The following is an 18,460-nucleotide window of genomic DNA, read 5'->3' as shown; positions in this document are numbered from 1 at the left end:
AATTCACTAGAAATTTCTGATTGACGGAGTGAAGGAAAACCTGTTGGAGTGGGGCTGCCTGCCAGGGCACTGCGCAGCATTGTGGGACTGGAGCGTGGGGAGATGGGGTACGTTCACTGCTGTCAGGGACTGCAGTTTATTATCACACGGCCGTGGCTAACGATAGCAGTGTAGATTTCAAGAGGATTTGAGGGAGATGTCCTTCAATTCCGTATGCTGCACTGTGGATGTATTCCTGCATGCCCAGACTTTTTTATAATTTCAGGTGTGAACTGTGAGTACCAATGGAAGGTGGCTGCAAGCTGAGCCAGCGGCATTTGTACTTTCAGCCTTTGAGATGAACAGCTTTGAGAAGCGATAAGTGCGGCGCTGCCCGGCTCCTGAGGCCACGGCTGGCAGCAATGGGGTCAGGGCTGACATCCCAGGCACAGCAGGGGACGGTGCCCACAGTGCCCGGCCAGGTGCTCCCGGGGGGCTGCAGCATGGGGAATGCCTTGGAAGCAGCTGGGAGCTGCTGCTGAGGGAAGGAGATGGGAGCTTGTGCGTACTGAGGCTCCCTTCTTACCTGCATGTTTGCTATACTGCACTAATTATACAGGAGAGAGGAGCACGCTAGATGAAGTTTAATGAGGAAGGCGCTGCTTTGTCGGGTAAACCCGAGAGCGGTGCGGTGCGCTCAGCCTGGACGGCCGCCAGCACCTGCGGGCAGCGGGAAAGGCCGGAGCAGATGCCTCCTCCAGAGCCGCTTCAAGGAAGGGTTTGAATTACAAAGGAAGGGAAGGGGCCGAGCTTCCCTCCCCCGCCCTCCACAGAGGGCAATAGCGGTTTACTTCAATAATCGCGCTATCGCTGCAGCGGAAGGCGCGCAGCTCCGCGAGCAGCCCCTCACCGCAGTCCTGCAGAGGGCACCGCCGGGAATGGCTGCGTGCTGCCGGCGGCGGAGCTGAGCGCCCGCGGAGCGCAGCCTGCGGCTGTGCCCTGAACTTATTGCTGTGCCCTGAGCTTATTGCTGCGCCCCGTGGAGGCTGGGGTAAGTCGTCTGCTCACCTTTCGTTTGGGCACTCGCTGGGGCTGCTGCATGACATTGGCGCTGAGGTACTTCCAGCACCTTGGTGGCCTCGCTTGGGACGTGGCTGATCCAGATTTGAGAAGCTGGACCTTTGAATATCCTTGTTGTCCATCCGCTGCTTTTCTAAAACGGGACAGCGAGCGGATATGGACAAACCTGACTTTCCAGTGCATTCTTTCAGCTGCTGGGGACCGCCGGGACCACAGCGTCGCGCACATTGCCGGGCTTCAGCCGTCAGCGCGGCTCTCCTGGGCTGAGGGGCAGCTGTGCAGGTGGTGGTGGGGAGGGAAGAAAGGTGAGGGGGTCCAGCAGCAAAAGGGTTTGCTTGAATGGCACACCTGCTCTTGTGGAAGGGGTTGGTCGCGGGGATTGACTGACTGCTCAGATTGCTTGGGGAGAACTTGGAAATTCTGCGTGGTTGTAAAAAAGGAACTGCTGTTGTAAAAAAGGATTGGGGCAGGGTGTGTTTGCAAGCAGCCTGGGTGCGTGTGGGCGGCTGTGTACGTGGTGAGAGTGCAGCATAGCAAACTTTAAAGGGAGATGTACTAAAACTTATGTAATTTGTGAAACTGAATGTCCTTTCCCGATGTCTGCGCTGTGAACTTGAAAGGCACAACCCTGGCACGGGTTTGAAAGCTGTCTTTGTTACTCACCCCTCCTGCAGTTTGTTTCTCGCGTTCTGTTTGGGGCTGAAGGAGCCCGGCGCCTTTCTCTCCCTCGCTCTCCTCCCCCATCGTTGGTCGCTCCCCACTTCCCCTCCAATTGTCTGCTCCGCTCCTCCTGCACCAGGCGGAAAAGGGTTTTGTTGGAAAGGAAAGAAGGAAAGTATTTCAGGTTGAAGTCTGGCAAGCATCTGTGTCCTCATCAGGCTGCAGGCACGTTGCTCCCTCCCATCTCTTTATTCCCAGAAGCAGCAGGGTGACAGGCAGCGCTCACCATACCTTAAACAGCAGCAGAACCCCCTTTGCCCTTTGGACCATTCACTATTCAGCAAATAATTATCACAGCTGGAAAACACGGTGTATGAATATGTGCATCTGGGAGCAGGTACGCAGAGCCACAGCAGTGACCTCGTCTGCTAGGACCGGGGGTGGCGGCGGGATGAGGAAGGTGATATGCCATGGGGGGAAGGGCAAGGCTGCACCTGCACTTGTTCCCAACAAACTGTAGCTTAATGTAGCAAACGGTATCTAATGGTTGTGTTAATGTTCAGAGGTAAACTGATGTAACTCTCCTTGCTTCTTTATGGCTCCAGCCCCACAGCAGCTGAAGGTGTCAGTAGGGGCCATCCCAGAGCGTGACAGCAGTGCCCACGAGAGGAGAACAGCTCCTGAACCTGGGAGGCTCAGGGACCTGCTGGGCCTCGTTAGCAGCAGGCTTAGAGCAGGGAGATGTGAGTGGAGCGGTGTGAGCAGAGGGCAGGAGGGAAAACTCCTGGTGAGCTTCTGCATGGGGCTGTGCTGCTGCAGCATGTCCGAGCCATGGCCACTGCGTGCCTGGGCTGTCATCACAGCTGCTTCCAGGCTCCCGTGGCCCTAGGGTGCATATTCAGGAAGCTGGGAAGATAGTGAGTGGGATGAGAAAGCACTCCGTAATTTTGAGAGCTTCCTTCTGCTGAAAGTGACAGAAAAACCACCTTTTCTTATTTGAAAGGCTCCTTCAGCTCCCCTGGGCATTGTACAGAATCACTCCCCTCCTTTGCTTCTCTTTGACTTGCACCATTTGAGACTTGCAATTTGATGACAGATTTAACAACGTACAACACAGTTGTCATTTGTGTTGGGAAGAGCTGTTCAGAGAAGTGTTGTATCACCTGTGATAGCAAAACACAAAGCCACTGCCTCATTCAGTCCTAATTTTAGATGTGAGGTGCTGCGGTCTGCAGGAGTGGTGCAAAGAACATACCTAAATAGTGAGGACAGTAGACAGGGCTGGTGAGCCCATGGTCCTCCTCGTGTCTCCTGATGGTGGGCACAAGTAGAGCACAGAGCATCAAATTCTGTAGAACCCACCAAGAGAGGGCAGTGCCAGATTGCCTGCCATGTGGGAGCAGGATGCTCCCAGCCAGGGCGCAGAGCTCTGCTAGCAGGAGGCCTTGTTTCCTTACATTGAGGGCCACAGGCCTCGCAGAGCTCTGAGGCTCATGTCCCAATGGAGCTTCTTCTGGGAAGGCTTTGTGAGCATGGAGGCAGTGGGTGATAAGCCCACGTCTGTGGTGAATCATGGCCATCCCAGTCCTGAGGTACTGATGGCTGTGGCTGCCTGTGCTGCTCCAGCAGTCCCAGGAGCTCTGCAGGGTGCCTGCAGCACAGCAGCCTCTTCCAGCATGCCCCCTCGGCCAGGACAACATCAATAAAAATGAGAATTTATGAGCTCTGTCATGTACAGCAAGCAAAGTGTCTTGCAACAAATTAATCACTGATTGCAGTGCGGTGCTGACTGGGAGCTTTCTGGTTCTCTCTTGGCATCGCTGTGAGGTTGTTAGTTAGAAAACAGCTCTGATAAGGAGCCCCTTGACTGCCAGCGCTGCTGCGTGCACTGCTATCCACTCACCTAACATGAGGCACTGCTGGCCCAAAAGGTGCTTTCTGCTGCTCAAGTTGCTCCAGCATTCAGTCACCAGACTGTGACAGCATGCCTTCACCTGTTGCTTCCGATCCAGTAATTTTGGGGTCACAGTGATCTGCTGTCCAGTTTGGGCTGAGCAGAAGATCTTTGCCTTCAGCTCTATTTCTTCATTGCCAGGCTTACACAGAGCAACAAACCGTGGCCCAGCTCTGCTCCCAGGTCCTTTAAAGGGGCTGTGCAACAGCAAAATGAGTTAAAATTGGCTCTTGGCTCCTGTGCTGATAGCATTGTCAAGTCAGCTGACACCCGTTTCCCTGAGCTCTGCATAGCATCCCCCGTCCTGCTGTATGAAATTGCATCCACCCATCTGTCTGTACAAAAACAGCTATGCCTGACTTCTGAAATACAAAGTAGAGAGGGCATTGTGTGGTGGAAGCACAAACGCTTTTTAACATTTGATATAATTTAGACATCTCTGTTGGTGGTGTCTAGTAAAGGGATCTCAAAGCGTTTTTCAAACAGGAGCCCTCAGCACTTTGCATCATCCTGGGGAGCACCTCAGCTGCTGGCGCTGCTCCCTGCCCGGCAGGGCTGGGGGTGTTGACCCCCCATGCTCCCATTGGCCACTTCCTGCCCTGCCAGGAGGGGCTTTGGTCATTGTTTCCTAATTTCAGCAGACAGGAAAAAACCCAACTGAATTCTGCTGCCCTCCCATTCCCAACAGCTGGTGCTCACAATTGTCCCAGTGCTCCAACCCGGAGCTGCTCTTTGTGTTGTAGGGGCGGCTCTGCAGGGTTATTGTTTTTGCAGTCATTTTATTCATCCCTGTGAGGCCAGGCTATTGTTTCCTCCTGACTCATGGCACCTGTTGAGGGCCTCTTCCTGTCCAGCACACAAACACACTGCAGGGTGGGAGATGGAGTGGGAGATGGATCCGGCACCGGCCGGTGCTGTATGTTACTGCAGCCCCACGGAGGAGGGAGCAGTGGTTGGAGCCGTGTTCTGCCAGCAGCTGGGGACATGGGCAAAGGGACTGGGGACAGGGAGGTGTGCAGTGGAGGAGACATTGCCATATGCTCTGTATGTCTCGCCCCTTAGCATGCCAGACCCACCAGCTTGCTTGGTGTTACCTTGGTGGATCCATGGAGTGAGCTGCCATGGGTTGCTGTTAGCTGCAGGCTCAGCATGCTTCTTAGACTTATTGCTTACTGTTTGTTTTCCTCCCTTTCTCATGTCTTCTTTACGAGTGCTCCCACACCAGAGCTGGGAAGCCCTGGCTTTGCCCATCTTTGTGTTGCAGGAGCCTTCAGGGCTCTTCTGACCCCAGCCATGCCGTGATTCTCTGACCTGGCCCCTCTGCCCCATGGTGGTGGTGGTGATGCGGTGCTGGGGGGAGGAGGGAGTGCTGCACCTTAGGTGGAACTAAAACATGAAATCTCATCACCTAGGTTTCAGGAAAAATAAACTGTGGCTGGACTAAAACATAGCGGTGAGGAGGAGTAAGGGAGAGAGCCTTTTATGAGCATTGAGAATATTTGTAGCTAAGCAACCAACATCAGCAGGAAGAATAAATCAAAAGTTTCAGGGCTCTGCCTGCCTGCCTTCAAGGGTCAGGAACTATATTTTCCCTCTGTTAACAAGATTGCCTTCCTTTGAAACATCAGCTATTAGCTACTGATGGAGGCAGGAGACCGTACTGGAGAGACCAGAGGCTTATTGGGGATACTGCCCGAGAAACGTGAATGAAAGGACAGAGAAGATCAGCATCTTGCCAGAGGCTGTGCGGTGAGTCAGGCCCCCAGCAGCGTGTGGGAGAATGCTCTCAGAAAAGTAAAGTCGAACACATACGTAGTATTTTCAAAACATCCTTCTATGAGGTCTCCCAACAACTCTTCAAAGTAGCAGCTCTAGACTGTATTCCCATTTCACAGCTGGCAGAAGTTGAATGACTGGATGGCTGTGGTGGTTTGTGTTTGAAATGATGCCTGTGTGGCTCTGCTCGTTTTATATATTTGTGCAGTTCCTGTTGCTTTGGGGCACCGATCCCAGTTGCTGTGATTGCAGCGCAGACCTGAGGCCCATCAGTCAGAGCAGCTGGGCTCTATTTTCTAAATATTGCACAGCATTCTTCACCAGGTTGCACCAGAATACCCAGAAGCGAGGCATTTTGCTTTAAAATATGTTTTATTTATAAAGAGGAAATTTCTCAGAAATGCCAGTGGGAATGACAGTAAATCAAATCCCAGCAGTAGTTTCTCAATGGAGCTTCTTTTTTTTTTTTTTTTTTAAATACCATCATATAACCTCAGGGTATTTTCCATCTCTGCTTCTTCTCCCACTTAGTCAAGAAGTGGTTACAGATGGTTTGTGCTCCATGCCCTGCTGCCTCCTGCGATCTGCAGGGCTGGGGGCTGCCCCTGGTGCAGGATGTCCCCTTGGAGGGGCTGAGCCCAGCGCCCTCCTCAGCACCGCTGGGACACCCCGCACATCTGGGCCTCAAACAAACTTACTCCCTGATCGGGAGCTCCAGAGACCTCTGAGCCTTCATAGGCACTCATGTTGGTGTTAATTATAAAGCTGAGTCTATTAAGGCCAGATCTCATGGTATTTGTATGGAACTGTGTTCCTAAGCCACAGTGATTACTTTAATGAGAGAAATGAGGGTCACCTGTGTGGTCCTGGCCTGCCAGGGGCAGCAGGAGGAGTCCTGGGGGCAGCAGGGGGGCAGCTGTGTGCTGCATGTGGGCACTGCTTCCAGGGCTCTGAGCCCCAGCAGTGTCTTTGTGGTTAGAAGGTTATCTTCCTTATCTCGGGAAAAATACAACTCAATTTGTATGTATTTGTGCTCCTATGTGTATGTTGATCTCTGTTCAGAACATCCTTCTAAAGACATCGAAAGGCATCGCGTGTAGGAAGGAAGCGGCTGGTTTCTCTGTCGTGCTTGCTGATAGAGCTGTAAGCCCGCCTGACTGGACTTGCTCAGCTGTGAAAAGCACTTTGGTGTTTTAAAGCACAGGGTGTCTGTGGCCATTAGCAGCAGCGCTGGCAGAGCCTGGCTGGGTGCGGGGCCCATTAGTGCCGGTCCTGCCGCTGGGCTCTGGGCAGCAGCCGGTGCTGGCAGAGATGAGATGGCTGCAGGGTGTGCTCAGCAGTAACAGCACTGCAGGGAGCGCTTTGGGGCCGGTAGTGGTGTTAATATTCATTCAGGATGTATTTTGTTTTTCATATTCGTGAAATTTCCACTTTTGGAAATACAGCAAACACACTCTGGAAGCGGCACCATCTATTTTAAGACAATGCATGGGCAGGTGTGAGCTCATATCTGGGAAGGCGCAGCTGGAGATAACAGAAACCCAAAGCGTTCAGACAGATCTGAGCCTTTCAGTTCTGTGTTTCTTCTCTCCCTCCCACCCCATCTGGGACTGCAGTGGGTGAAGGTTGACCCGCTCCCATCCCTCCCTGCAGAGTGGTGCTCCTGCACTATTCCCAGTTCCTGGTGTGTCAGACCACCATGCAGTGCCTGACGCACAGGCTGAGCTGCTGCAGCACTCAGCAGAGATGAGCAGCACGTCCCAGCACTGTGCCTGGAGTTCCACGCTTGGTGCATTGGGACACAGCCCTGCAGTGGGGCCAGGGGGTGGGGGACGCAGCTGCTGCCCCAGATCTGCACTGCCCTTCTGGAGCCACACACAGGGCACCTGAGCCAGCTTGCCATCCACCTTCAGTGTCCTTGTGTGAGCTTTCCTATTGCATTTTATGGTTTCTCTCCCTCTGGTCAGCTGGAAAATATTTGGTTCCATCAGCTCCTCTCCGGCTGTGGCTGACTGCGTGGCTTTCTGTTGGGAAAGCAGTGCCAGGCTCGTGCCACCCGGGTGATTTTTACATTGAGTGGTTTTCGTGTTGGCGGTGCCCCTGTGATAAGTAATGTTGTTCAGTAATTAATTCCCTGAGTTACAGCTGAGCGTGTAGGGCAGCCCAGCCTGCTTTGCTGTGTGCTGAGCAGACCCACACCTGCACACCAGCTGTTTGTATGGGGAGGTCTCAAAAGGTGAAAGGAAAGGAGAACACAAAATGGTTTGGGATTGGGGTCACTTCAAGCAAAAGCAGTGCTGGTGTGCCCAGACACATGGAGCAGGGCGGGCTGTGCTGGAATCTGCAGCCCCAGGTGTGGGGTGGAGAGGCTGTGGGGCTCAGGGCTGCTGCTGCTCCCGGGCATCTCTCTTCCCCTGAATGTGGGAAGCTCTGTTCCTCCTGTGACATGTTCCCTGTCAGTTTCCATGCTGTATAGATCCCTCTTGTTCATTATGTTACTGCTTTTTTTTTTTTCCTTCCCAAAATCACACCCTCTTGTCTTTGGTTTAATTTTTACATTTAATGAAACAGCCCTGTAATTAAATATCCTTTCACAATTCCCCAGGCAGGCTATCTCATGACAAAAAGCACTCTGATTTTATTATTATTACTATTTCAGAGTAATGAAATGCTTGAATCCTTATCAAGTGCAATTTGGGGGTTAATCACTTTGGTTAGAAGAAATTTGCTCCATAAGCCGACCTGGTCGGAGCCCTGCCCCGTTCCTTACTGTATTTACATCTTGCAGTTCTGCTTTGTGGCCCAGGACACTCGATGCATGTCACTGCACACATGTTTGTATGAGCATCTGCGTGCTAGCACAGAGTGCTTGGATATATTTGGTTTTCTAGTTCACTGGGCAAACAGTTAGCAATAAACTAAATACTGAGAAAGCTGAAAGAGAATAACAGCCTTCCGCTGGGTGCGGGCTGGCAGGATGGACCCACAAAGCCCTACAAACCGATGAACTCGCTGAAATGTCCTTGTTGAAAAATATTTATGCTTCTCAAATTGAAGTGCATAAAAAAGCAGGTCCGGTTACTGTGAATCGCTCAGACAGTCCCACATTTCCCTCTTGCTTGCATTATCCATCAGCTCATCCTCTCTTCTTCCCTTTGTATCTCCAGCCCTGCGCTGCCTCTATTAGTTATTTCCAGGCTCATACTGGGCAGGTGCCGACACCTGTGCTCCTGGAATGGCGTTTCCCAAAGCCTGTGCAGGTTCAGCTCCCGGAGCACTGGGCCGGGTATGGCAGCAGTGTCAGAGCTGGGTTGGATGGGTGCCCAGAGCTGTGCTCGCTGACCTCCTGCTCCATGGCATCTGAGCCTGGGCGTGCAAACAACAGCTGTGAGCTGTGAGCATCCAGAGATGGGGCTGTGTGTGGTGGGATCTCTCCTGTTGCTGTCAGTACTGCACTGATTAAGATAGCAACAGCAAAAATCCTATGAGATACCAATGTAAAGGCTAAAAGCAGTCACTGTTCAGTATTAAGGGGCTTTATGTATAGAATTGCACATCTCTGGCAAAGGACACTTGCAGCAGATGCAGCCCTTTTTGCCTCACAAAGCGGCAGGGTGGGGAGCCTCACAGGCAGAGCAGGCAGTGCTGAGCACACCCAAACCTGTGTGTGCTGGAGCTCTGGGAGCTGTAAGGGGACATCCAGCGGTGGGACACAGCATGGGCTGAGATGAGCCCTTTCAAAGCAGGACCTGGGGGCTGTGCTCTGACTCACAGCCGTGTCTGTGTGGGGCTCTGCACCTCACAGGGCAGCAGTGCCTCCCCTCCCGCTGTCCCCAGGAGCACAGTGCCTTCTGCTTGATCCCCTGTTCCCTCGCCCCTCTGGTCTCCAGGAACGGGAGCTGCCCTGGTCTCATGGTGCACCCACAGCTGGGGTAAAATACCTTCTCTCCCCACAGGGCTCAGCAGCAGCAGGAGGTGCTGCCCGGTCAGTGAGGGTGAGGAGTGGTGGGGCGGCTCAGGGACAGGGCAAGAGTTTGGCTGTGAGCAGCAGGGCACGGGGTCTGGGCTGTTAGTCTGAATGCAGCCAGCTGAAGCGTTCCTTCCTCCTGATCATCCCTCACCCTCTCTTTGATCTGAGCTGTACTTTTTCCTGGAGGGCTTCCAACATTCTTGGTGGAGCAATGAAGCTCCTTTCTTTTCCCCTATGCAAGCCACATCCCTCAAATTTAGGAAGGATGCTGTGATGATGAGGTGGGACTGTTGTGTGTAAAGCCGCTGCTGGATAAACACGTTTGACTTCTTCAGACATTCTCAGTCTCTTTGTTCCTACAACAAGCGCAGAACAGACAGCAGCACACTCTGCATTCAGCTGATAGTTTGCCTTTGTGCAACGTGGAAAATCTTCCCCATAAATGGTTTGAGCTGCACTGTGGCTCCAGATGGTCTTTGTCCGACAAATTGAGAACTTTTGGCGACCATCATTTCTAGACTGACATGCCAGACAGATCTGCGTGCCAGCAGCACACTGGGAAGCAAAGGCTGGGCTGGGAAGGGGCCAGCAGCCAGGATTCAGCTTTGGAGCCGCAATTTGGCCACTCCTGGCTGAGGCAGCAGGACAAGGTAGAGAGCCCCGGGCAGCCAGCTGCACAGTGGAGCTTCTCTTCCTAAGGACAGCAGGAAAATGCCTTAAGTGTTGCTCCTTGCTCCTTGCTACGTGCTCCCTGCTCCTGCTCAGTAGGCTCAGAAGCAAAAAAAGTCTCCTTCGTCCCAAGGTGAGCAGTCACTTCTCTCCCCTGCAGTAGTAGAAGCCTGACACTACATAAGTAGCTGTGAGATGATTCATAAAAAACTAATTTATAATTTGCCAGAATATAATCCTATTTGATCAGTGTTATTCAGTTCGTCTTTCTTTTAAAATTCAGTGCACTTAACTGTTCTACGAGGGTTTATGAATGTTTAAAAATTGCTTTGTGGTCCCTAAAGTAATTTGACAAGTCTGACAGCTATTGATTAAAAACCTGAAATTATTCAGACTGTGGGATGACTTGAGGGATTAGATAGAAAGTTTTTTTCAAATGTGAAAGGAAATAAGATGTTGGAAAGTAAATATGTTCTTGAATATTTTTGAAAAATCCATTACAACTGTGAAATTAAATTGAAATGAGATACTTCGTGTAGAGATGAAGGAAGTAAATGCTGGCTTTCCTGTTTGGGCATGGGGTAGAGCTCCCACCCAGGTCCGACTGTGTGTATTTGGGTGATGTGGATTCTGGGGCAGCTGTGGGCACAGGCAGGGCTGCTGCAGCGGCCAGAGCAGTGCTGGGCACTGTTGTCACAGCTCGTCCTTCTGTGCCACCCGCTGGGAAGGGCTTCAGGTGTGGCTGTGCCTCTGGGAGGAAACGGCGACGCCGGCAGGGCCACGTGCGCAATGAGCAGAAGGACCTTTGGTCAGCAGGTGCAGGCTGTTCTGGTGCACCCAGCTCTTAGAATATTCTTCCTAGCCATATTTTCTCCATCCTAACCTCAACAAGGTTTGCTCCTGCAGTCTCCCCGCTCTGGAAGGCCAACCCCAAATTTCACTTCTCTGCTGATTGGAAGCCCTCTCCTAGTTTTCAATCTGAATCCATTCACAGCCAATTTCAGTCGATGTTCCACCAGCACTGCTCTGCAGCCCCAGCAGCTCTCACCTTTTTCCCACCCATGCTGTGTGGTGTGCAGCGCTGCTGGCCCAGCCCTGTCCTGGGATGAGCACACTGAGCATGACCTGGGTGCATCGCCCTTGGAGGCATTCAGGGCCAGGCTGGATGTGGCTCTGGGCAGCCTGGTCTGGTGGCTGGTGACCTTGCACATAGCAGGGGGGTTGAAACTGAAACTATGGTCCTTTTCAACCCAGGTCATTCTATGGTTCTATGACCTGCAGTGACATCCACCCATCTCTTCTATGCCCCAGGGGCCTGCAGGGAACTGCGCACAGTGCCACTGGGCTGAGCGTGATTCTAAATCCTTGTGCTGTATGTGGACCTCAGGTACATTTCAGTGCCAACATTCAGCTTTAAAAAGATGAGTGGAAGGAAAGGAGACCTTTGCATTTAATTGCTGTCAGCACATAGCAGGCACCTGTAGCTGTCATTGGCAGCAGGCAGGGATTACCCACAGACCCTGCACCCCCAAAATGAAGGAGCCCTAAAGCTGACCCCAACCGCCCTTTGAACTTGGCTACCTCTGATTAATTAAGTTTTTCTTTCCTTGAGCCTGATTTGGGTCTTATGCTCAGAATGAAGGGTTTAAGTTAAACTCTTGAGAAATTGAAGGATGGTTTTCATCCCTTCTTTCTCATCTCATCCCCTTCACCATCACATGCACGCACACGTGTGTAACAGAGGGCTTGTTGTGGCTGCTGAGAAATCGGTCTCAAAGGGATTTCTGTCCCAGAATTCCTGTTATTCCTCCTGCAGCTGCACCACAGCAGGATTTTCCTTCCTGTCAGGCTGGAAGAGACTGTGGCGTACAGCATACCCTTGGCTAATACTGCCATAAGCCTCTGGGCAGCATGGAAGGGGTAATAGCAATCCTGCGTTTATATGAAGAGTAGGAAGGTCTCTGTGCAGCTGTGGAGTATCTTTAATTAATTTAATGGCTGAGTTTTCTGGGGTGCTTAATATCCATCAGTGCTGGGACGCAGGGCTGCCATCAGGGCCCAGTTTGGAGAACTTCTCCCATGCTTCTGATGCAGGGGCTGGGAATGAAGGTTGCTGGTTCTGTAGCACTGCAGGGTTGCACAGCCCCGAAACTTCACAGCCCTCCCTGCTTAGTAGCCATAATGATTATAATAGTTCATTAACCTGCTGGTATTTACAGCCTTTTATACAGGCAGGAAAATGTTGAATAAAACATAAAGAAACCAGAGCAGGTACAATGAAAACACTGGATTTCCATTTTGGGGGGCTGTCCTTGCAATGACTTGCCTCGTCCTGCAGGCAGGGGCTGCACTGGGAGCAGCGTCTTGGCTCTGCCGCTGTGTCACCCACTGCCCTGTAACCCCCAGCCCGTGTCACAGGCAGTGACAGTGCTCAGAGACCTGTCCATGCCTGGGCTGGGACTGCTCTGGCAGAGCTGAAAGTTGCCACGTGGGCACAGAGCAGGTGCTGCAGCTGCTGCCTGTCCCCAGAAATGCCCAGTGTTTGGACACGGCGTTTTATAGTCCCTGTGACATCCTGGTGACTGCTGGCTGCCACCTGCAATGTTATTTCCACTCTGTAATAACGGGGCAGCAGTGTACATCGCACAGCTGGGGTGGACAGACACTGGCTTAAGGAGATGTGCTGAGTGTGACTGGTGATAGGGAGAAGTGCTAAGAGGAGCAGAATGGCTCTATTTCCTTTTTTCTTCCACTTCTTCTGCTGTTATATCTCAGTGAATGCTGTTGATCTGAAGGGGTGGCAGCGCTCCACGTGTAGTCAGATCTAAATAAAACTTCTCAGAAATGTTTCTGCCCATTCCTTAATTAGCATTCTTTAACCCACTTCTCTGGAGGAGAAACAATTGTTTACAGAAAGGAGTGTGGTCTGACTGAAGGGTCTACAATAATCTGCCCTGAATCTGCTCTGCGGAATCTGTTCTGCTGAATTGTACCAAATTAACTTATTTCTCTATATTTGTTCATGTACAAAGCATAAATAATTTAGCATTGTGTCTCTCTCTCTGTGAACGCGAGAAGCACACTTGCTGATTTCAGATCAGATGGAGCAGGGATGTTTATTACTCTGATGTTGGGGAATGATTGTTGCATATTTAATATCCCCATAAATAAAACCCTGTAGCTGCATTCCCACTTCAGGGATGGGCACACAGCTCCTTCCTAACGCCTCTGATCTGCAGGACTCACAGCTTTGTGCAATGAAAGCTGCGGCTTCATTGCCTAGTGAGCTGGGGCACGAGAGCTGCAGTGTTGCCCACACAGCCCTGCAAAGTCATTGGTGCCTGTGGAAACACTCAGAGACTTGCACCGTGTGACAAAGCAAATACCAGGAGAAGTAAAGCAAACCTCATTAAAATAAAGTGGCTGGATGATAAGGTGCATGTTTAACATTCCTTTTAAAGGCAATATTTCTTTTCTTCATTTTATCTCGCTAATGCCCTTAAAAACTGCCTGAAAATATGTTGCAGTAATTGCTGAAGTAGCTGGAGCGTTTTAGCATCCTTACTGTGAGGTCTGAAGGTCTCTGATTGTAGTAAGGTGCATTTTGACGTCACAGGTACATTCCGTGCAGCAGGTGAGCACCTGGGCTGGGCCTGCTCTTCCCATGCTTAGCTAAAATCTCTCCCAAGTGTGGCACCAGCACTGCAGAGCTGTGCATGCATGGCTGTCAGTGTGCACTGTTGGCACTGCTCTCTGCTGGCCATGGCTGCAGGTCTCACCCCAGCACCTTGCTGCACTCTGCCTTGTCACCCAGTGCCATTTTCCAGCTTCTCCTCTAACATTTACTGGCATGGAGAGAAACTCTTGCGCGTTCTACCTCAGATACTTGCCAGAGTGAATGGTGCAAAGCAAGGGAGAACGAGTGGCAATCCAAGGTGGTCTCATTCGGTCACATTGCTGCTCCCTCCCCCTTGGCAGTGCTTGCAGCAAGCTGGGATGGCCTCTGAGGAACAGTTTGGATCTCAGTGAGAGCCAGGCCGTGTGGCTGTAGGTAGGTGGGAGTCCCTGGGTGGGCCCTGGGGTGGGCACTGCTCCCATGGCCCTGGGCAACAGAGGGCTCTGCGAGGGGCAGCCCTGCAGGCAGCAGCACTGCACGATGTGGGCAGCAATGGTTGGAGCCCCTTCCTTTGCTGGAGCACACCCATCTTATTTGCTCAGTATTCCAAAAGTGAGTTAATAACTATTTTTATCTCTGTTCGCATTTCTCACGTACGTATAAACCTCTCTTGATGTGCAGCTCAACAAGCCGGGCTGCAGTTGTGATGCTGAAAATTTCAAACCTGTCAGGGAGTGAGGCAAGGAGAAAGGAAGAAAACAACTTAGATAAAAGAGCGATGGCCTCAGAAATGCTGCATGTGGCACACTTCCCAAGCCTCAGAGAGACTTATTAATTTGCATCATGGAAATGTTTATGGTGCACAACTCAAGTGGCTTCCTGGCCCCACTTGGGATCTCACTGGCTTTTAGAAGAAGCTGCTTTCACATTTCTACAGTCAAAAGCATTCAAAAGCATTTTTGCTCCTTAAATTATGAGACGTTACAGGGAAGGCACGTGTCAAAGATAGGCCAAGACTGTATCAGCGATTACACATCAGCCCAGAGCAGGTTTTAATGGCTTCTTCCAGACAATGTGCTCAGCCTTAGATTAAACATTCTGTGCTTCGCTGCATCCTTGTGGCTTTCTGTCTGGGCAGGAAGATGGCCCACGTTAGGCTCTGAGTGATGTGTCACAGCCGTGCACTTGGAATGCGCCTGTGGGTTTCCTCCCCGAGTTTCCTTCCAGTTCTATTTTCCTTCAGACAAGGCAATTACATTGCTTGTTGCTAAAATGAAAACATAAGGGGAGTAAAATGATTCATCTTTCCAAGCAGTTTTGCTAAATTAATGAAACATAGGGAGGAACGTTTAGGCTTTGGAAGCTGTGCTGTCCAGACAGCAGGCTGCTTGTTGCAGCAGCCCGTACGGAAACCAGGGGGACACTTCTACCAGTTCTAATCTCATTATTAAAATAAAAAAAAAAAGAACTAAAAATCCAATCCTTTGCAAACCATATTGTGAGGAGATGCTTGGCAGCTTCTCCAAAGCTGTGTGTCTGCTGCATGGCAGCTGTTGGCACTGCTGGGTTCTGCAGAAGCACGCAGGTTGGGGAGCGCAGAGCACTTAACCCAGCCCTCATCCCGGGGAGCGCTGGGCTGTGTCACCCCCAATGGCCCCATGGCAGCCACACGGAGCCACATCGGCTGCGCCTTCCTGAGCGTCCAGAGGAGAGGTGAAGAAATCACGGAACGTTTTTCTCACTTGGCAGTTGTTTTCATTTCTCTGAAGTCTGCTTTGTATCAGCGCTTTGCATGTCCCACCCCTTGCATGCTGAATGAAGCCCAGCAGTTTGACTTGCTGTCCTCACGCTCTGTAAACGGGATCTGACCAGAGGTTATGGAGTGACTCAGTCACCGATTGTGCCCAGCTTCTCATCAGCAGCCACGGTCTGTCTGTGTCATTCCTGTTGACAAGCTGATGGTTTCCTAATGGAGAGAAAGCCCAGCGCTGCAGCCATGCGCGCAGCCTTGCAGCCAGGCCTGGAGCATCGGGCAGCACGTGATCCCCCTGCGGGACCATCCTCTGTGTGTGCTCGGCTCCATGGAGCTCACAGCAATTGCATTAGGTGGGAGGACGAGGCAGAGAGCTACAGACGCAGCACAGACAGGGAGAAGTAACTGCAGAGGGCTGGCAGTAGGAAGATGGAGCTTTTTCCCTCTAGCTCTGCAGTGTGAAGCCCGCTCAGTGCCTGGGGAGCTCCATCTGCAGTGCCTGGCAGTGGTCGGGCTTCAGGCCTGGCAAGGGAAGGACACGGGGCAGCTTTGACTACACCGCATGTGTTTTTTAAATGGCTCCAGTTGTGTTTCGAGGCCATTTTAGGATTTTGTGCTTCCTGCTGATAGCAGTGGCTTGTGGCTCTTGTTTGTGATGGCAAGCGAGAGGCAGCTGGGGCCAGCTGGGCTGGGCTGGACTTTGCTTCCCGATGTTTACAGCACTGCTGTCATTTGGGAGCTAACCTGCTGCTTTCAGTTTTGATCAGCCAAAATGGTTCGTGAAGCCCTTCAGGCCGGGAGGGGAGGAGGCACGGAGCACTGCCAGGTGAGCTGAGCCACACCATCACTGCAGTGCTTGGGGAGCTCTGGGATCCCATCAGCAGGCTGTGCTGGGCTGGTCAGGGCAAAGCAAGGGCACTGGGGGTGGGAGAGGAACCTGCAGAGCTCTGCACAGCGCTTTGGGCCGTTTGGGCTCAGAACCACCGTAGCATTATGCACTTCACTGCCCATTCTGGAAGAGCTTGCTTGTGCTCCCTGCCCACATGCCCTGGCCATCAACTGGGTTAGCTGTAGTGGTGCAATCAGCGCGGCCTCATGAGCTCAGGAGGATTGCAATTTTGTTAATGAGTGCATATACAGGGCCTGTCTGCTCCCAGGGATTGGGGCTAAGCTTAGCATCTGTCACAGGAAGACAGAGTGGTTTCGTGGCACTGACACAGCAGCAGTTCTGAGGGTGGGGAGAGGGCTGCTGGCTGGAAGAACAAGAATTGGTAGAGTCAGTGTTTTAAGAAATAAAACGCAGCAACAAAACCCAAACCCCACATTTCCAGATCAAAATTCAAGGCTAGAAATGTTTTGAATTCTCTTGGAAGACAGTAAAATAGAAATGTTGGTTTTCTGCTGAGCAGATGTAACCCATCAGAGCTGGGGAGCCACACAGCAAAGCTGGTACAGGGAGTGGGTGGGCAGAGCCAGGGCTGGGAGCAGAACCCACACTCTGCCTGCAGCAAAGCATGGCTCCGTGCACCACACTGTTCTGAACTCAGTGCCATTACACAGCTCAGGCTCTCAGTGTAGTTTCTAAATGGTTTTAACTGTTCTTGTGACCAGCACAAGCTAATGGCCTAAGGTTTATATGTTGAGGATGAGGTAAAACTGCAGGTGAGGTGGCACAGCTGTGCCTCCCCATTACCTGGGGCAGAGTGAGTGCAGGGGCTGTGTGCTGTACCTGCTGCAAGGGGAAGACCTCCCAGGTTCTCCCTGTAAAAATTACACACTGACACAACATGTGAAAAAAGAGCCATTTTTGCAATGAAAATGAGCTAGAGTTTAATTTAGTTAATAACCAAGGCAAGTTAATCCTGTTCGGACAAGGATCAAACCAGTTTCAGTGCATCTGTGTCAGTGCTTTGCATGTGTCTAACCAGATAGATTCAAAATAACTTGGTTATAAAAGGAAATTGTTCTGTGCAGCTTCTGAGCTGGGGATCAGGCCTGGCTGTGCTCCCATCCCACCCCAGCCCGCAAACTGCTGCCCTGGGCTGCTGCCTGCAGAAAGGGACAGAGGTACTGTGTTCTCCATATGTTGGTAATGGTGGTGGGAGGTTGTTATACGTGTTAGCTTTTGTTATCACATACAACTCCAAAAAAAGACAGCTGAGAACAAATGTAGATTTCAGCTTTCATCTCTCCGAGGGAAGATGAGATCTCTCCAGCCCTGTCTGCTCTCTGGCCTGGGGGGCACATGGGAGCTGATGTGTGTCCCCACCACGGCGCAGCCCTGCAGCCCTGAGTGGCGGGCAGGAGGCAGGGCTGCAGCTCCAGAGCAGCCGCGCTGCTCCTCTGTTAGTGACATTACTCACAGACTGAGACTTTGTACTTCAGAGGTCTGATTTAGATGTGTGTATCTTGCTGGCCCCGTGGCTAGTTCTGTCCTGCCAGGTGCCAAAAGGCACGCTCCATGGAGACATCCACAATTGCAAACACGTTCAGAGCCCTCAGTGCACTCTCCTTGGCTTTGATGAGAGCCAGGTCCTCCCTCCTCTGCAGAGTACCGTCCTGACTGCGTTTTGAAACCACAAGCTGTGGATCTCCTTGGACGTGGAGCAGCCCGTGCTCCCACCTTCGGGAAGCCAGGCCCTGCTCTCCTGCCTGTGCACTCACAGCTGGCTCCTCAGAGCTGCTGGCAGCAGTGGCACTGTGTCACAGCCTATATCCAGTGCTGGGAAATGGGCACAGAGTGGCACAGTGAGAGCACCGTGCCTTCCTTCCTTTCAGTCTGCGTGCTCTTGCTGTCACTGTGATGCTTTATCTGCTCTTGCTATACAGAGATTTGTATGAAATCATTTCTAGTCCATTGAAGTAGTTTTCAGAGATTAATCTTTCAAAGCATTAGCATTGATTCCTGCATGTGCGTGCCCTCTTCCGGTCTATATCCAGGGGGAGATGCATTATCCGAGTTGGAGGAAAGCTCACTTGTCCTAATTTATTGAAAAAATAACT

At 51.6% G+C, this 18,460-nt stretch overlaps 1 protein-coding gene across 4 annotated transcripts in view; it reads left to right on the top strand.

The window, feature by feature from the left end:
* LOC122184078 (DAB2 interacting protein) overlaps window positions 1-18,460 on the top strand; it is a 125,303-nt gene that overhangs the window by 59,901 nt on the left and 46,942 nt on the right. The window contains exon 1 of one of the 4 annotated variants that reach the window (XM_042878622.1): window positions 980-1,030. The exons of the other annotated variants lie outside the window; for them this stretch is intronic. The gene's annotated coding sequence lies outside the window, so the exon portion shown is untranslated. Of the gene's footprint in view, window positions 1-979; window positions 1,031-18,460 lie in introns of those variants that run through there. 4 annotated transcript variants of the gene reach the window in all.

The sequence above is a fragment of the Lagopus leucura genome, unplaced genomic scaffold, assembly GCF_019238085.1.
Source record: "Lagopus leucura isolate 7727_CA_CO unplaced genomic scaffold, USGS_WTPT01 Super-Scaffold_100022, whole genome shotgun sequence".
NCBI lineage: Eukaryota > Metazoa > Chordata > Aves > Galliformes > Phasianidae > Lagopus > Lagopus leucura.
Note: the sequence above shows the minus strand (reverse complement) of the source record. Positions and strands in the feature narration are given on the sequence as shown.